The following is an 18,424-nucleotide window of genomic DNA, read 5'->3' as shown; positions in this document are numbered from 1 at the left end:
TTCTTCCCTGGAGAATTCTATGGACAGAAGAGCCTGGTGGGCTACAGTCCATGGAGTCGCAAAAGAGTTGGACACACCTTAGTGACTAAACACCACCACCACCTAAGCAACAGGTGTTGAGGAAGAGTTCCCTTTGGTAGCCTGTGTCAGGGATAGAACAGGCAGAAAGCCATCTTCTTGATTGCTTGTTAATGGGAATTCAAGGTGAAGAAGCACATGGAATTGTGGGGGGACAGGAGAGAGAGAGAGAAAAATGAATGAATAAGTTCATAGGTGTATTGTGTTGTTATTCAGTTGCCAAGTCATCTCTGACTTTTTTCAGCCCCATGGATTGGAGCATGCCAGGCTTCCTTGTCCCTCACCATCTCTGTTTGTCCAAGTTCATGTCCATTTAATTGGTGATGCCATCCAACCAGCTCATCCTCTCTCACCCTCTTCTTCTGCCTTCATATCATAAATGTATACATACATTTATATGATTGGCTGTCAGAGAATTCTGTCTCTTGGCACTGGGCTACGATAATGGCCTGTTATCAGTCCTTGGGGTTGGAACTAGTAATCAAAAGTAGGCATCCCAGTCCTAGGAAGAGACCAGACAGGGACCAGACCGGGAATCTCCAGAAGTGTCAGATCAGAGGCCTGGTTACAATAAGTGAGGGATAAACAGGCCTGAAACAGCAGAGAGGGTAAGAGTGGAACACAGTGGGTACCAGAAGAAGCTCGGAACCCTAGTCATCTAGTCGGGGATATAAAGGCGGGGTGAGTTAATGTTAATAGTGACGCCATCCAGAATTGAGGATTAGGGCTGAAACTACTAAAGCATCTTCTGTCAGAAGTCTGTATTGGTGATCTAGGATTTAAGTGACAGGAGAAGCAGAAACAGGCTCGGCTTGACTTTTTTTTTTTTTTTTCTGTTTTATATACCATTTTGTAAGGACAGAATTCATTTCCATTGTTAATCAGTAATCATTCACTTTGCTTTGCTGGCACTTGCATGGATCACGAGATGTAGAGAACTGCTGACACTTGAGAGCAATGTCTTAACAGGGAACTGGTGCTAAAACGAACAGACTGAAGCTTTGGGGTAAATGTACTTTCTTGCAAAATAGGAGGATATGAAAAAGCATGTTAGGCATGAGAGTTCTAATGTCATAGTTCTGAAGGCAAAAATACACTCTGTTTAGTTTTTGAGCAGGGTAAGAGGAAGCAAGGAAAATGTACAGTTAGGGTCATTTGATGTTAAAATGAGAACCTTCCAGACCTTTTTAATTGCTAGAAGAAGTCGTAGTAGCATTTTGGGGGTTTCAATCAGCTGATACCACCTTAAGAAGGACTAAAAGGTATTTTTGGAACCCATACTGGAAGTTGAATAATGAATTGAATGAATGGGACTTGAGCAGAAGAAACCAGAGCAGCTCTTGGGAGCCTAGCAGCAGCAGAAGTTTTTATACCTTCTTTCCAGACCCCTGCCAAGGGGAAGTCAAAAGGCGGGCAGCCCTCCTAGCTGGTGTCTAGAAGGTCACCCGTTAGTAGCTTAACTACCCTTTTCCCTTCTCTGGTCTTTCCCCTCACTTCCCTCCCCGCTTGTATAAATGTCAAGATAACCCTGATTTATGCCATCCACAGAGGCAACTTCTCTAAAAGAGAGAAAGTCTAAATGCACACCAGAGGCAGTGCCATAGGGCTGCCAATTCTGGGTGATGTCATGCTGCCCCGGTTCTGTGGTGATTCTTTCTTGATATTTTACAACTTTAATTCCTGCGAACTTGCTCTGTGCGTGATTGGGGGAAAGGACACAAAAAGAAAATATATTTGAAGGGTAAGATGCGGGTACTTACTGAACACCAGGGATTAGGAAGTTAATAGTGGCTACAGTCCTTAATATTGCATCAGTGCAGACCCCCTAACCTGTTTCACTTCCAATTTCACACCTTCTGTGAGCACCTCAGCTTATCAGCATTCTGTTCCTCGCACACTGACGCAGCCCCTCATTCTTGAAAGGTTCTGAGCTCCTGGTGGTTCTGACTGTATAGGATTGTGATAGCTTCCACTAACCTTAACCCCACACAGCACTTCCAGAACATGCTGCAGTGGATTTCACTGAGCGCTCCTCATGGTCTTTCTAGCCCCCAAAGGTAGAGTAGCAGCCGCTCTTTCCCTTGTTAGTAATGAAGTGTCATTCTTTTTTTTTCTAATTTTTAAAATCTTTTGGCCACACCATGCAGCATGCAGGATCTTAGTTCCCTGACCAGGGATTGAACCTGTGCCCCCTTCATTGGGAGTGCTGATGGACTATCATTCTTTTTTTTTTTTTTTTTAATTTTATTTTATTTTTAAACTTTACATAATTGTATTAGTTTTCTTATCCCATCCCTGTAGCCTTCATTTTTTCTGTTTTTTTTTTTTTTTTTTTTTTGCTGTCATGAGGAAATCACCCTGAACATGATAAGGGCAGCTAGCAGGAAAGTTTGTGTTTTTCGTTTTTTTTTTTTTTGGTCTCCTGGTAGAAGTATTTCTTGGTTATTAAAACTTCTAGGTCAGCAGACTTCAGAGTTCATAAGACAAAAAGCAAAACTCTGAGAGAAGAAAAGATACCACTGCACTATTACTGTTTGGTTGCTACATCCAGGATATTTTGGAGGTGGGAGATGGCTTATATTAGTTGGTGGTTTGTAGCCTACTTTATATCCTGCAGGACAGCACCCCAAATTCAGAATCTTTTAGCTCTAGCAACAACTATTACATCAAACTTCCAGGTGTAAGCATTGCTTCCTACTGTGGGGACAGCTGTGTCTGAATAAAAATCTACTTGATAAGACTTACAAGGCCCTGTGTGTCTACCCGTTGCCATTTGAAGTGAACTGGATCAGAGGCCATGTGGTTTGTTTATTCTTAAGTTTTTATTATATTTTGTTTAGATAGTCCTTTTTGCTTCTGAGGTGGCACAGTGGTAAGGAATCTGCCTGCAATGCAGGAGACACATGAGATGCAGGTTCTGTTCCTGGGTGGGGAAGATTCCCCTGGAGTAGGAAGTGGCAACGCACTCCAGTACTGCCTGGAAAACTGAGCTGTGCTGGCTCCTGGTTGCTGCATGAGCTTTTTTCTAGTTGTAGTGAATGGGGGCTACTCTTCCTGGCGGTGTGCTGACTTCTCATCATGGTAGATTCTTTTGTTGAAACTGTGGGGCTTTAGAGCACAGGCTCAGTAGTTGTGGTGTTTTGTTGATCCGTGGCATGTGGGATCTTCTAGGACCAGGGATCAAACCTGTGTCTTCTGCACTGACAGGTGGATTCTTTACCACTGAGCCACCAGGGAAGCCCCAGCCATGAGATTTATAGGATGCATTTGGTTATACCTACATAGTGGTGCTGGCAGAGGCAGATTCAGAACTGGAGTCTCTTACAGCGAGGGTCAGCCATCAGCATGTCTGTAATCCAAGGGGCTGGGTGCCTGTGGGGGACTCACGCCAATGGCTTCTCGACAGTGGAGCAGTGAGGTCAGTCTTAGTGAGTCGGTGTCATGGTCCCTTGCGTAACTGCTTCTCCTGCCACCTGGTTGTGATTATTTTCATGAAATCTCTGAGCATGGACGAGGCTGGCTGGAGAGGGAGTGTGACCTGATCTGTGATGAGGGTCATCTTACCCACCCAATTATTAATAGGCTTTATATTTTGTTTGCATTGGCAGTGGCAGAATTCTGGTGAGGGACGTTTTTAGACCGTGGCCCTGTTGTGAGAGGTTCATTCAAATAGTCATTCCCTTCATGACTCTCCCCCTTAGTTTTTTCTCTGATGTTTTTCTTCAAGGCCATTGATCATGGCATAGAAAAGGGAAGGATTGCAGGCTCTCTAGTCACTCTAAAAAGTGTCTGCCACAGAAATAATATATTCTATGAGTTCTCAAAATTTAAGCAAGATTTCAAGTCACATCCAATGGCTGTATTAAATTTGAGCCTATTTTTGTTTTACTTGACTCAGATCTTTTCCCCTTTTGATTTCTTGTTTTATAGTTCTTCAGTCATAAAGGCCTCATTTAGAAACTTTGAAATTTTGGTTTATAGAATTCCAAAATGCCATATATCCTGTATTTGCGATGGAGTGTGTTTGTATGTGTTTGTGTATTTTTTTAAACATTACATGTGTATGTAATGTATGTATGTAATGTAATGTTACATACATTTCAGTGTATGTATTTGACACTCAGGTGTTTATTGAAAGTCATTGCAGGAATTAGTTTTTTAATGTAATTATACTAAAGTTGAATCTCTTTGCTTATCTCATCAACATAAAGTTTCCATTTAAAGCTATAATTGACAAAAAGTACAATGTATCCTAATCTGAAATGTCTAGAATTCAGAGGTTGATTTGCAGTGAGGAATTGCAGGAGAGTCTTTATATATATTATTTTCCTTTGCTAATTTTAGGTTTCATGCCTGGGCATCTGATAGGACCCTGATGCTATGACGGGCTCTTCAACAGGAGTATATGGGTGTATTTTCCAATTTTTAGTATTTGCAGACCATGTACATCATCTTTAGATTACTAGCTGCTGATGATTTTGTCATCCTTCAAAGGGCCCTTCAGTATCTATCTCTCCTCTCTTTTTAAATGAACCTATTCCTTAAGTTGGAGAAGGAACTGGCAACTGTCTCCAGTATTCTTACCTGGCGAATCCCATGAACAGAGGAGCCTGGTGGGCTACAGTCCATGGGGTTGCAAAGAGCTGGACACGATTGAGCAACTAATACACATTCCTTAAGTATATACATAAAATTGAAGAAATTGTAAGTGTACAGCTCAATGAATTTTCTCTAAATGAACATGCTGCTGCTGCTAAGTCGCTTCAGTCGTGTCCAAATCTGTGTGACCCCATAGACGGCAGCCCACCAGGCTCCCCCGTCCCTAGGATTCTCCAGGCAAGAACACTGGAGTGGGTTGCCATTTCCTTCTCCAGTGCATGAAAGTGAAAAGTGAAAGTGAAGTCGCTCAGTCATGTCTGACTCTTGGCAACCCCATGGACTGCAGCCTACCAGGCTCTTCTGCCCATGGGATTTTCCAGGCAAGAGTGCTGGAGTGGGTTGCCATTGCCTTCTCCCTAAATGAACATGCTGAACCATTAAAAAAATAAAATGAAAAGTCTAGTCAAAGGCAGGGAAAAATATTTGCCAAACATGTATCCAGCAAAACATTTGAACCAGTGTATCTGAAGAACTCTCATAACTTAATAAGACAAAGAACCCTATCAAAAAATGGAGAATTTGCACTGACATTTCACCATGGATGTATGAATGGTCAGTACATTACACACAGAAAGATACAAGTACATAGAAAGATGCTCAGCATCACTAATCATCAAGGAAACGTGAATAAAAACCATACAGTGATACTATTAATACTATACACTCACTAGAATGGCTAAGAATCAAGTTTCACAATGTTAACATTGATGAAGGTGTGGAGTTTCCTCTCATACTTCGCTGATAAAATGGTAGTGCCACTTTATCCAATAGTTGGTTAATTTCTATACAGTTTAACTTATTATTTACGAGCTGTAAATTCCATTTCTAGGTATACATGTGAGAGAAGTGAAAGCATGGTGTTTGTTTGCTTTTCATGAATAATGACATTAACACCCTTTCATCTGCTTGTTTGCCATCTACGTCTTTTTTTTTGTTTTAGATGTATTGACATCTGTTGCTCTTATTAAAATTAGCTACTTGTTTACCATTGAGTAATAAAGAGTTCTTTATATATTTTGGAGATACCTGTCTTTTATCTGGTATTCGTTTCACAACTACCATCTCCCAGTTTGTGTCTTCATTTTTAAAACAGTGTCTTTTGAAGCGCAGAAGTTAATTTGATAACATCCAGTTTTCTCCAGTTATTTCTTTCATGGTTTGTGCTTTATATCTTATTAGATTTTTTTGCCCAACCCAAAGTCAATAATTTAGCACTGTTTTATTCTAGTTTTAGAAGTTTAAGGTTTTACATTTAGGTCTGAGATACATTTTGAGTTCAGGATTGGATGTGATGTGATGTATGCGTTGGTTGAGATTCTTTTGTTTTTGGATTTTTGCATGTGGACGTCCAATTGTTCTAGCACTGCTTGGTGAAGGTTTTTCCTTTCTCCATTCAGTCACTTGAGATCTTTGTCAAAAATCAGTTGATCGTGTATGTTTGCATCTGTTTCTGAAATCACTTCTTTTCCATTGATTTAGGTTTCTATTCTTTCACCAGTACCACACTGTCTTTATTACTGTGGGTTTATAATAAATCTTGTAATGTCATATAATATGTAATATGAGTACTTCAGTTTTGCTTTGTTTTGAAATTGTTCTGGCTATTCTAGTTTCTTGGCTTTGCTGTGTAAATTTTAGAATTCTGATGGTTCCCTCCACCCCCCAAAAAAAGCTACCTGAGTTTTGATTGGCGTTACATTGAATCTATAGATACATTTTGGAAGAAAGAGTGAATCTAAGTAATTTTTTGATGTATTTACCCTCAGCCTGGGTGGAGGTAAGAGGGAGGGATTATACACAAATCTTGAACTCTTTCCTATAGAGTTTATTTTCTGTGGCTAAATAGGTAACCCTGGGTAATCTTTCAGTGTGTTATGGATTGAGTCAATGTTTTCAGGTTTTTGAAGCTAGGACCTGAGGAAGGAGGGACATACCCATGTGAATTGAGAGAAGGCAAAAATGAATCCTGTGGGGATGGATTGAAATTGAAGGTATCAGTGCGAATTTATTAGTTTTGAAACCGGTATGTGTATGTGCACATGTGTATGTGTGTATGAACATATGTGTCTATATATATTTATATGCATATATGTATATGCATGCATGTATTTCATAGTAGTTCTGTCCAAGAAAAAGATAAAGAACAGTGGACATAGCTAACTCCCCATTGTGGTCTCTGATGTTAATCTTATTCCCAACACAAAGGAACTGGAGTTTTTCAGAGGAATGGCTGATTACAAGAGTACATACCAGATGAATCTGTATCTTTGTATTTTTTTTTTAAGCTATAAAATAGGAATGTTTTCAGAAAAAAATGGGAGCATGTTACAAGCCTGTTGGAGGTCCTACTTTCTCAGTCATCAAATTAGTATAATAATGAACTGTGAATCATTAAAAATAGCAATTTGTTATCCATAATGTTAACAAATTGATAAATGTATAAATAGAGAAGGGAGGTCTCTTGCTTATAGTAGAATTCTGAATCCTAGAGGGAGAAAAATCATCATTTTACAGCCCTTATAGTAAATGACAGATAAGAATCATAACAAAAATATAGGGGGAAATATTGGTGAGAAGCAGATGTCTCCCCACACATTATATACAAGGTATAAAATAGGGGTAATATATATTGGTGATATCCCGGTGAAGCTAGATATGATGCTCTGAGGGATACAATGTCATCTATGTAGTATTCCAGCCAAGACTATATAACATGAGTCTGGAGGAACCACTGGACAAAGCCCACACGAAGAACATTCTGCTTAATAATAAAAAGGGAGTCGTTTATGTTCTTTAAAAAAAAGTCATAAAAAACGAAGGCTGAAATCATGGGCAGCTTAAGAAAGATAACCACTAGCTGTAGAACCTGGCCCTGGACTAGATTATATACCAGATGCAGAGAAAAATACTATAAAATGATACCATTGGGTCAATTGAAATAAGTTGGAGTACTGACCTTAAATGCAGATATTGCAGCCATGAAATTAAAAGATGCTTTCTCCTTGAAAGAAAAGCTATGACTAACTTAGACACCATATTAAAAGCAGAGACATTAATTTGCCGACAAAGGTCCTTATGGTCAAAGCTGTGGTTTTTCCAGTAGTCATGTATGGATGTGAGAGTTGGACCATAAAGAAGTTTGAACACCAAAGATGCTTTTGAACTGTGGTGTTGGAGAAGGCTTTTGAGAATCCTTTGGACTGCGAGGATGTCCAACCAGTCCATCCTAGAGGAAATCAATCCTGAATATTCACTGGAAGGACTGATGCTGAACCTGAAGTTCCAGTACTTTGGCCACGTGATGCAAAGAGCTGACTCATTAGAAAAGACCCTGATGCTGGGAAAGACTGAAGGCAGGAGAAGGGGACGACGGAGGACAGACTGGTTGGATGGCATCACCAACTCGATGGATATGAGTTTGAGCAAGCTCTGGGAGATGGTAAAGGACAGGGAAGCCCTGCTTGCTGCAGTGCTTGGGGTCACAAAGAGTTGGACACGACTGAGCCACTGAACAACAACAGCAATGTTCAAATTACTAACGAGAACTGTACTATGGTTATGACAGAATATCTCTGTTCTTAGGAAATGCACAGTGAAGCAAAGGAGCAAAGGGCCATGAAATATAAAATTCATCCTCAGTTGCTTTAGGAGGGGGGAAAAACAGCTTGAGTCTGTCTATGTGAAGGGAAAGAAAGTGTGAGAAAAGAGGACAAATGATAAAACAAGGTAACATTAACAATTGGTGACTGAGTGTGAGTGGTTATTTTTGTATTCTTGTATTTGGAGCTTTTCTGTACATTTGAAATTATTTCCAAACAAAATATTTGAAGCACTTAAAATATATCTGTCCTGTATTTTTAGGCTTTCCTTATTTATAAAGGGCTCGGTTCTTTGTCTGGAACAAGTTTGGAATGAACATTTTTATAATATTTTCCTACATGTTGGTGTTGCAGCTCTGCACACTAACCATTGTTGAATATGGTAATAGCTGGGAAATAAATCTCACCCTGTGGACAGCCGGGGGAGGGGAATCATTTACTGTAGTGGTTGCTCTAGGTTTATGGACGTATTGGCTACATCTCCTGAAGTCTTTTGAGTTGTTATCTCTTATCTGTTGAAGAAATACTCTGATGATTCTTTTATTGACACATCAGGAATCTAGCTCTTTTCCCCTGATTATTTAGATTATTTTCTTTTGTAAACCCAGAAAGATTGTCTTGTTTAGCTCTAAGGATGTTAACTATTCATTTCTTCATTCAAAAAATATTTATTGAATGCCTACTATGTGCTGGCCCCACCCCTTCCAAGCATGGAAGACGTAGTACCAAGAAAAACAAAGCTCTTGCCCTTGTGGATTTTCTGTTTTGCAGGGGAGGAAATACACAAGCAGAAATAGAACTGAAATAAGTGAATGTTAGTGACATTGGCGAGAAATAAATCAGGAAAGTGTGTTAGGGATGCTGGGAGTGGAATTGTTACATAAGTAGAAGCAAAGATCTGAAAATAGCTAGAATGTGAGGCAGGTGGGGATACTCATCTCAGAGTAGTTTTGAGGCAGGAAAACAGCAAGTGTGAAGCTCTGAGGCAGGAGGATGCCTACCTGTATAAGGAATAGCAAGGAGGAACTAAGTTACCTAGGTTCCTTTTTTCTATTTTAAAGATTTGGGTATTTATGAGATGAGAAGCCATTGGGAGATTTTGGGTACAGATGTTACATTATGTTAATATGATTTTTGTAAGATTATCAGGATCACTCTGGCTCCTTTGATGAAAAAGGACTGAAATAGATCAAGGGTGGTAGTTGGGAGGCCAGTTACTAAATTATGGAAAAATAATCCTAGGGAGAGATGAGAAAGATGATAGTTACTATTACACCAAGTCTCTAGGTAGGTGCGGAGAAGGCAATGGCAACCCACTCCAGTGTTCTTGCCTGGAGAATCCCAGGGACGGGGGAGCCTGGTGGGCTGCTGTCTATGGGGTCACACATGGTCAGACACGACTGAAGCAACGTAGCAGCAGCCGCAGCTAGGTAGGTGATATGAAGGGTAGTCAGATTCTGGATATGTTTTGTAGATAGAGCCAGTAGTTTTTGCTGATGGGTTAGAAAGAAAGTGGGAACTTGAGTGGTCATGGAGAAAAGGAGAAATTAAGCAAGGAAGCTGACGAGTGGCCAATGAGGTAGGATGAAACCAGCAATAACTAGGAGAAAAGCCAGGTAAAGAAAGTGTGTCAGACCTTGATGAATCATGCCTGTTGCTGCAGATAGGTTAAAAAAGAGATCTGACTAGTTTTTGAATTTTACAATATATATGTCAATAATGGGTGACTTTGGAATTTTCAGTGGTGTGTTGGAGAGCAGTTTGAACTTAAAGAATACTGGAAGACAGAGAACAAGGACAACTGTTTTCTGACCTTTCACTGATAAGGGAATCAGACATTGGTCATAACTCAGATTGTGGGTGGGGTCAGAAGTTTTGCCACTGATGTTGTTTGATTTCTAATGATTAGAAATTGACACATATACACTGGTGGTTTTGCTTTATTGGGAGGACAGAATTAGGAAATTGATGATGTAGGAAAGAGAAGTGGGACTTAACTAGAGCAATGTCCTTGAATAGTAGGGGCATGCTGCTGCTAAGTCACTTCAGTCGTGTCCGACTCTGTGCGACCCCAGACATGGCAGCCCACCAGGCTCCCCCGTCCCTGGGATTCTCCAGGCAAGAACACTGGAGTGGGTTGCCATTTCCTTCTCCAATGCATGAAAGGGAAAAGTGAAAGTGAAGTCGCTCAGTCGTGTCCGACTCTTAGCGACCCCATGGATTGTAGCCCACCAGGCTCCTCCGTCCATGGGATTTTCCAGGCAAGAGTACTGGAGTGGGGTGCCATTGCCTTCTCCAAGTAGGGGCATAACAGCTAGTATTGAACCTGCATCTCCTGCATTGGCGGGTGGATTCTTTTACCACTGAGCCACTTGGGAAACCAAACTTTCTGAAACCATGTCAAAGTCTAACTCTTTCACTTTAATACTAGCTAGTAGGGGCATAACAGCTAGTATTAAAGTGAAAGGGTTAGACTTTGACATGGTTTCAGAAAGTTTGGTTTCCCAAGTGGCTCAGTGGTAAAAGAATCCACCCGCCAATGCAGGAGATGCAGGTTCAGTCCCTGGGTTGGAAAGATCCCCTGGAGAAGGAAATGGCAACCCACTCTAGTATTCTTGCCTGGAGAATCCCATGGACAGAGTAGCCTGGTGGGTTACAGTCCATGGGGTCGCAGAGAGGTGGTTACACCTGAGCACACATGCGCATATACAGAATGTTTAGGCATAGTAGAAGAGTGCAGATTCAGGTAAGTGGGTAAGTGTGATTCCAGAATTCTTTTGATTGCTTATATAGGAATCAATGGCAGCACTGTAGAGTGATTCAAATTACGTGGCTTTTGATTGTCTTCCTGTATGATGCTGTCTGTCAGGCAATCTGCCAAGAATCCTGAGAAGCCATAGGAGGGCTGTAGCCCTGCTTGTTACAATTCTTTTCCCCCAGATATTTAGCTTTCTGTTACTCTTTTCATTATTTAACACCTGGAAAGAGATTCCTAAAACTTTGGGAGATATCTGGAAAAAATTATTTTCTTGCAGATCTTTAAGCCAAAGAGTATGATTCAAAGGCCCTTAGAATTTATTAATACCAGCACATTTTCATGTTATAGATATAATAAAACAACTTAACGACATAGTTAGGCCAAGGAGGTATACCTAATTGTCTAGTCAAGGCTAGAATGCAGGTCTCTGGTGTTTGAGTTTATATAATTTAGTTTTGAAATTCAGTTTTTATACTTGTGTGCATATACATTCAGACTCAACCTTTTGACAGCAAAGCTAACTTACTCTAAATTGGAGGCAACCAAAGCATGAAATAAAAACACCTAAAATGTCAGAGTCAAAATGAGAACTCTGTCTAAAATGTCATTTCAATTGTGATTTGTATAAAATGGATACCTGAAATTATATTGCATATTGTAATTAGAATGCACTGAAATCATATCAAAGCATTTGCTCTTGACTGAATTTTTATCAAAAGATTACAAAACAGGATTAATAGTGTACCATTTAAAATTTCTAATACTTGAAGACATCTGTAGATTGTGTTAAAATACAAACATGGGTTGAGCAAAACGTTGGTACTCTAGCTCACTGTTTCCAGTTCTGTCCAGCTCCCTGCTATTTTTGCTTCTGTGTCTTTATCTCAATACTTGCCTGTATCCGTTAATTCAAAACAGGTAAAATCAAATAATCAGCAGACAAAACACATATATAATTTCTATGAAATAGTAAGTAAAGGGCAAAAAACTGAGGAGGAAATGGCTCATAGAAATGAATAGATATTTCATAAAAAAGGAAATATGAGTTAGCCAGTAAACCTGAGGAAATGCTTGGTATCATTAATCAGCAGGGAAATACAAAGTAAGACTACAGTTAGATGGTTTTATACCCCTAAGTTAAGAAGATGGCATTACTAAATGTTGAAGAGAACGTGTGGGTCAATATGGACTGCCTAGTGCTGGTGAACTACATCAGTCCTGAATGTTCATTGGAAGGACTGATGCTGAAGCTCCAATACTTTGGCCACCTGATGCGAAGAACTGACTCACTGGAAAAGACCCTGATACTGGGAAAGATTGAAGGCAGGAGGAGAAGGGGACGACAGAGGATGAGATGGTTGGATGGCATCACTGACTCAATGGACATGAGTTTGGGCAAGCTCCAGGAGCTGATGATGGACAGGGAAACCTGACGTGCTGCAGTCCATGGGGTCGCAAAGACTCGGACATGACCAAGCGACTGACCTGAACTGAACTGAGAGTGGTGAGATTATCTCTTGCTAAACACACTTTAGGGAAAAGAAAAATTGGTGACCTCATGAAAAATTGAAAATACACATATTCCTCAACTCCTAGGCAAATCCTTAAGAGAAATTATGTCACATGTGGAACAAATGCATATGAGAACTTACATAACAGTAATGCTCATAATGACAAAACAAAAACAGAAAACCTGGGAAGAAAACAAAATGCTCTTGAAAAGAGAATGGATAACTCAATTCATTTACACAATGTGGAATTATTCTGCCTTGAGATGAAAGAACTACAACTGTATGCAACATTATGAATTCAACTTGAAAACATAAAACAGAGTGAGGAGATGAAACACAGTGCTGAAGGATATGTTCATATGTGGTATGCTTTCTGAAACTTGAAGGAATGATATGACCCTGATGCTGGGAAACATTGAGGGCAGGAGGAGAAGGGGGTGGCAGATGATGAGATGCTTAGATAACATCACCGACTCAATGGATATGAGTTTGAGCAAACTCTGGGAGGTGGTAAAGGACAGGGGAACCTGGTGTGGTGCAGTCCATGGGATTGCAAAGAGTCGGACATGACTTAGAGACTGAACAACAGCAACTACACAGCACAGAATGCTGCTGCTGCTGCTAAGTCGCTTCAGTAGTGTCTGACTCTGTGCGACCCCATAGATGGCAGCCCACTAGGCTCCTCTGTCCCTGGGATTCTCCAGGCAAGAACACTGGAGTGGCTTGCCATTTCCTTCTCCAATACATGAAAGTGAAAAGTGAAAGGGAAGTCGCTCAGTCATGTCTGACTCTTAGCGACCCCATGGACTGCAGCCTACCAGGCTCCTCTGTCCATGGAATTTTCCAGGCAAGAGTACTGGAGTGGGGTGCCATTGCCTTCTCCAAAAGCATAGAATATAAGGTAGCAATTACAGAGGATTGAAGAGTTGAGAGATATGGGTGGAGGGAAGAGCAAATCAGTAAAACATGACCAGTTACTTATATTTAGGTTCTTGAGTTGGGTGGCAGATACATGGAGATATTCATTCTGCGCAGTTCAGTTCAGTTGCTCAGACGGGTTCATTCTATTACTTGCTTTAAATTTAAAGCATGTTACAAATACCATGTTTTATGGCAGTCAATACTTAATGTATTTTTTAAAAAAAGCAGTGAAGACATATTCTGATGTTGGGATTTAGGAGACATGTCATCACTTCTGCCTACTTTCTCACTGTCACTTGAATCCCTAATGTTACTCACCATTTCACTGGAGGGATCTTATTTAAAAATCTTAAATCTCATTAAGCCTGTGTCTGCCATCTGACAAGCCACTCAGTAACAACTTGGATGAATGACAGAATGAATGATTTGAGAAAATAATTCACGATTTTTCTTAGAAACCACCAAAGAGGTAGATTTTTTAAAAAAATACTTTTTCATAAGAGATGAGACAGCAAAGCTAGGTTTTTGTTCCATAGGTTTTTGAATGATAATTAACTGTGTATTTGAGGGCAATATTACTGATGTTTGAACTGTTGTAGTAATATAATCACAGAGATTAACAAACATGACAGAACACACAGTTGATCAGAAAAGGAAAATGTCGTTAAGAGTTAGAAGGCCCGTGCGATTAGTCCAAGCTTCTCATTTGTGAGTGAAGGAGCTTTGGAATTGAAGAAGTAATTGAGTAACAAAAGAACTTGTTGAGAGCAAAGTTAAGAAAGACCAGAATGATTCATGGTGCTGGTGTTTTCATATTGAAATACCGAATGGTCAATAAAAGAAGCAGTTAAATGTCCTATAAGTGTGTGTGTGTGTGTGTGTGTGTGCGCGTGCGTGTGCGCACATGCACCCATGCATAGTCACTCAGTAGTGTCCGACCCTTTGTGACCCCATGGACTGTACTCCATGGGATTTCTCAGGCCAGAATATTGGAGTGGGTTGCCATTTCTTCCTCCAGGGGATCTTCCTGACTTAGAGATCAAACCCAGGGTTTGAACCCACGTCTTCTCTGGCTCTTGCATTGCAGGCGGATTCTTCACCATTGAGCCTCATGGGAAGCCTTAAGTATCCTATAGAAGGCAAGCTAAATATCTTGAGGTTGGATTATATCTATTGAGTGAGGAAGCAGTGTTTTTTATTTGGATTTAGAACATATCAATTTAGCTCTATACCACATTTATCTTCAGATGCTTGACAAATACTCCTAGAGAAATAACATGATTTTTTTTTTTCTTTTTTGCTCATATTTGATTCTCCAAAAAGAGACATTGTGATCTATGATGTACAGATGAATACTGGACTAAAGTGTCAAGAATTAGGTTCTGAACTGAGCTCTGCTACTAAGTAACTGTTGTCATTAATGCTTTAAGTAACTTTTCCAGATCTCGGCCTCCTCACCAGTAAAATGAAGAAGCTGAACCAGATGGAGCTTTGAATGACTGTATTCTTCTTTGGATTTTGAAGTATTTATTTATTTGGCTGTGTTGTGTCTTCATTGTGGCACATGGGGTCTTTGTTGCAACAGGCTGGCTTAGTTGCCCCACAGCATGTAGGATCTTAGTTCCCCCACCAGGGATCAAACCCACGTCTGCTGCATTGCAGGGCAGATTCTTAACCCCTGGACCACTAGGGAAGTTCCTCTTCTTTGGATTTTGAATACCAAATTTTATCTGGTTTTAAGTGCTGTCATATCATTAAACTATGGGCAAGAAATAATGAGGTAAAGAGAAAATTAGTAGGAAATGAACTACTCATAATGCTAAAACATTCTGAAAATAAACTGGGTTTTCTCTTTTTTTCCTTTCATTGCAGGTATAATACTTCTCCACATCTGCTTCAGGAAGAAAGTGCCTGCCACTCCTGTTATTTCTACGCAGGTTCATGCCAGCCCAGAATACAGAATCAGGTCAGTTTTAGGCCTGTTTTGTCTGTTGACCAAGAAGCCAGGAAGGGCTTTGCTGCCTTGTTGTGTTGTAACAAGACCACTGAACTGTGACTCTAAGGGGCTGGGTTTTAATCCATCTTTACCACTGATGATTAGGTGAACGAGGCAAGCCTCCTTTCCTGGATAACTTTGTTTTCTGCACCAAAAAGAAAAAAAGAAAGGAAAAAAGGAAAGAAAAAAAGAGAATGTATTAGAATCAATTATATTTCAGTTTCAATCCTGGCTTTAAAGCATTATACTTTTATTGTAGACACCTACATAGAATAAAATTATGTTTTGCAGCATCATTTCCTTTTTATCCTGGAAAATCTAGTTGTAAGCACAGGCTTTGGAACTCTTTATTGTTTTGTAGCAACTCTGAGTGACTAGATTGAATAATGAGCTATATTGTGAGGCACTTGGATACTTTCACTATCTAGTTGCCAGAGTTTTAGTATTTTACTTTGCTCTGTTGTTACTGAAAAATTTTAATTTTTATCGTATTTTGTAAACAGCATAAATTGATTTTCTCACAGTTCTGGAGGGTGGAAGGTCAAGATCAGGTTGTCAGTGTGATTGGATACTGGTACAGGTTCTCTTCCTGACCTGCAGAGGGTCTCTGTCTAGCTTCGTCCTCACAAGGCAGAGAGAAGGAGAACCAGTTGGAGAGCTTCCTTAACCTCTTCTTATCATTATTGGTTTAGGGCCCCACCCTTATTATCTCATTTAACCTAAATAAGCTACCAAAGACCCTGTCTCCAGGTTTGGTCATGTTAGGAGTAAAGGCTTCAACATGTGAGTTTGGGGGGGGGGGGGGGGGTGCACACGTTTCAGTCCATAGTAGCCACCTAGTAGTAAACTTGCTGGATTGTGTGAAATCTTCATCTTCACCTTCTCTAGATATTTCCAAAGTGATCTCTAAAGTGGCTGTCATCATTTACACACCCACTAGCAAGTGTGTAGATTATGGGATATATATATATATTTTTTAATGGGATATTCTTTACTAGAACAACTGAAAAATCCCAAATGGAAAGATAGAGGGCATGGTCTTTTCAAATTCCAACTCCTTTTTCCTGTTCCACCAGTATCTGGGAAGTCTTCTAAACAGCTGTTTAAACCTTGGCTTCTTCTAGTCAGTTCTTGTGTTTGTAGCTATGGTGCTATATTTTACATGGAAGGTTCCTAGTCCTTCAGTGATGTTCTTCAGTTGTAGAGAGGTTATCTTTTTGACCATGTGAGTTCTCTACTGATTGCAAGTGACTCAGTTCACATCAAATGCAGAAAGGAGATGTTATCAGACTTGTGGATGTGTCCCAGGGCACACAGAAGGACCCAGGGACAGCTGGGCTGTGCAAAGAGAACCCAGGAAGCAAATGAAGTCAGGTGTCTCTCCAGCAGTATGCCTCTCTTGCACATCCATCTCACTCTCTTTGGGTTTGGCTTTCTTTACGTTTGAACTCTCTCATGGAAGCATGGTCACTATGCTGCCCATAATTTATATCCATTTGCATTTATATCTTGTAATTCAGACTCCCAGAAGAAGGCTTACTCTTAAGCACCTAATCCCAGATACTCCAGAAAACAAACTCTGATTCCCTGGAAAAGTTGGCACTGGCTGTCTTGAGATCTTTGTTTCTCTGAAAAGGATCTGACATGTTCTTACTAAAATGTAAATGACTGAATAATATGGTATAGTAGTACTCCTTCCAGGTGTATTTGTATTTTAATTGGATCAAATATTAAGCTAAAGCTGTATTTCCAAACTCTGCACAAGTGAAATCTTGGGTTCCGGTATATAAAAATGTTAACCCAGATGCATGAAAATCACTAGGAATTGAAAGACAGTGCTTTACGGTTCAGGGAGTGGAAAAGAAAAATGCGTAACTGTTTGTGTAGTTATGGGAGGAGAGCAGATAGAGATTAATAGTCAAATATATATATATATATATTTCTAAGGTAGCAGTGTTACAAAGATTGAATATAGCAAGTGAAAGAAAAGCCTTTTCTATTTAACTTCTTGAGAAAAGATTTGAAGGTAGGAGAAAGGGCCATTTGGTTTAGTCTCACCTGAACTACTAACTGTGATTTGGGATAAGTGACTTATTCTCCGTGTGTGTGCTCGGTTGTGCAACTCTTTGTGACCCCATTGACTGTAGCCCACCAGGCTCCTCTGTCCATGGACTTTTCCAGGCAATGTTTTTACAGCATCATTTCCCTTTTATCCTGGAAAGAATTTCTCAGATGAGAATACTGGAGCAAGTTGCCATTTCCTTCTCTAGGGGATCTTCCCAAACCAGGGATCAAACCCACATCTCTTACATCTCCTGCATTGGCAGGCGGCTTCTTTACCAGTGTGCCGCCTGGGAAGCCCCATTCTTCTGTACCTTAATTTACTAAATCCTGGCTCCTTTTCAGCTGTATGACCTTAACTCCCAGACGTCAATTTCTTCATCTTAAAAATGAGAATTGATGATAGTGGGACCTCAGAGTGTTCTTGTGAGGAATTAATCTATGTTAAGTGTTCAGAATAGTTTTTGGCACATCAGCAGCAGCAGTGTCAATTTTTGAAATGAGTCAATTAGATTTATGATTGCAGGAGTCCCAGCTAACTTAAAAAAAAAGAATTCTGTGGTCCAAGATCCTCTATTATGACCTCATGTCTTTTTATCAGAGTAAAGACTTAAAAACTTCGGCCATCTACTTGGGTCCTATATTGAGGCTAATTTTGGTATTGTCAATAAAAGTTATTTTGAATTCACTATGTCTATTAGTTCTCTTTTGCTACATGTATTAATTTGTTAAGGTTGCCACAATAAATTAACACAGACTGAGTGGCTTAAACAGCAGAAATTCATTGTCTCAGAGTCTGGAGGCCAGAAGTCTGCAGTCCAGTTGTCAGCAGGAGTGGTCG

General features: G+C 40.1%; 1 protein-coding gene across 1 annotated transcript in view; it reads left to right on the top strand.

Annotated features, from left to right (window-relative positions):
- Positions 1–18,424, top strand: part of WDFY3 (WD repeat and FYVE domain containing 3) — a 285,583-nt gene that overhangs the window by 13,042 nt on the left and 254,117 nt on the right. The window contains exon 2 of the mRNA XM_055588993.1: positions 15,399–15,492. The gene's annotated coding sequence lies outside the window, so the exon portion shown is untranslated. The remainder of the gene's footprint in view (positions 1–15,398; positions 15,493–18,424) is intronic.

Source organism: Bubalus kerabau, chromosome 7, assembly GCF_029407905.1.
Source record: "Bubalus kerabau isolate K-KA32 ecotype Philippines breed swamp buffalo chromosome 7, PCC_UOA_SB_1v2, whole genome shotgun sequence".
Taxonomy (NCBI): Eukaryota; Metazoa; Chordata; class Mammalia; order Artiodactyla; family Bovidae; genus Bubalus; species Bubalus kerabau.
Note: the sequence above shows the minus strand (reverse complement) of the source record. Positions and strands in the feature narration are given on the sequence as shown.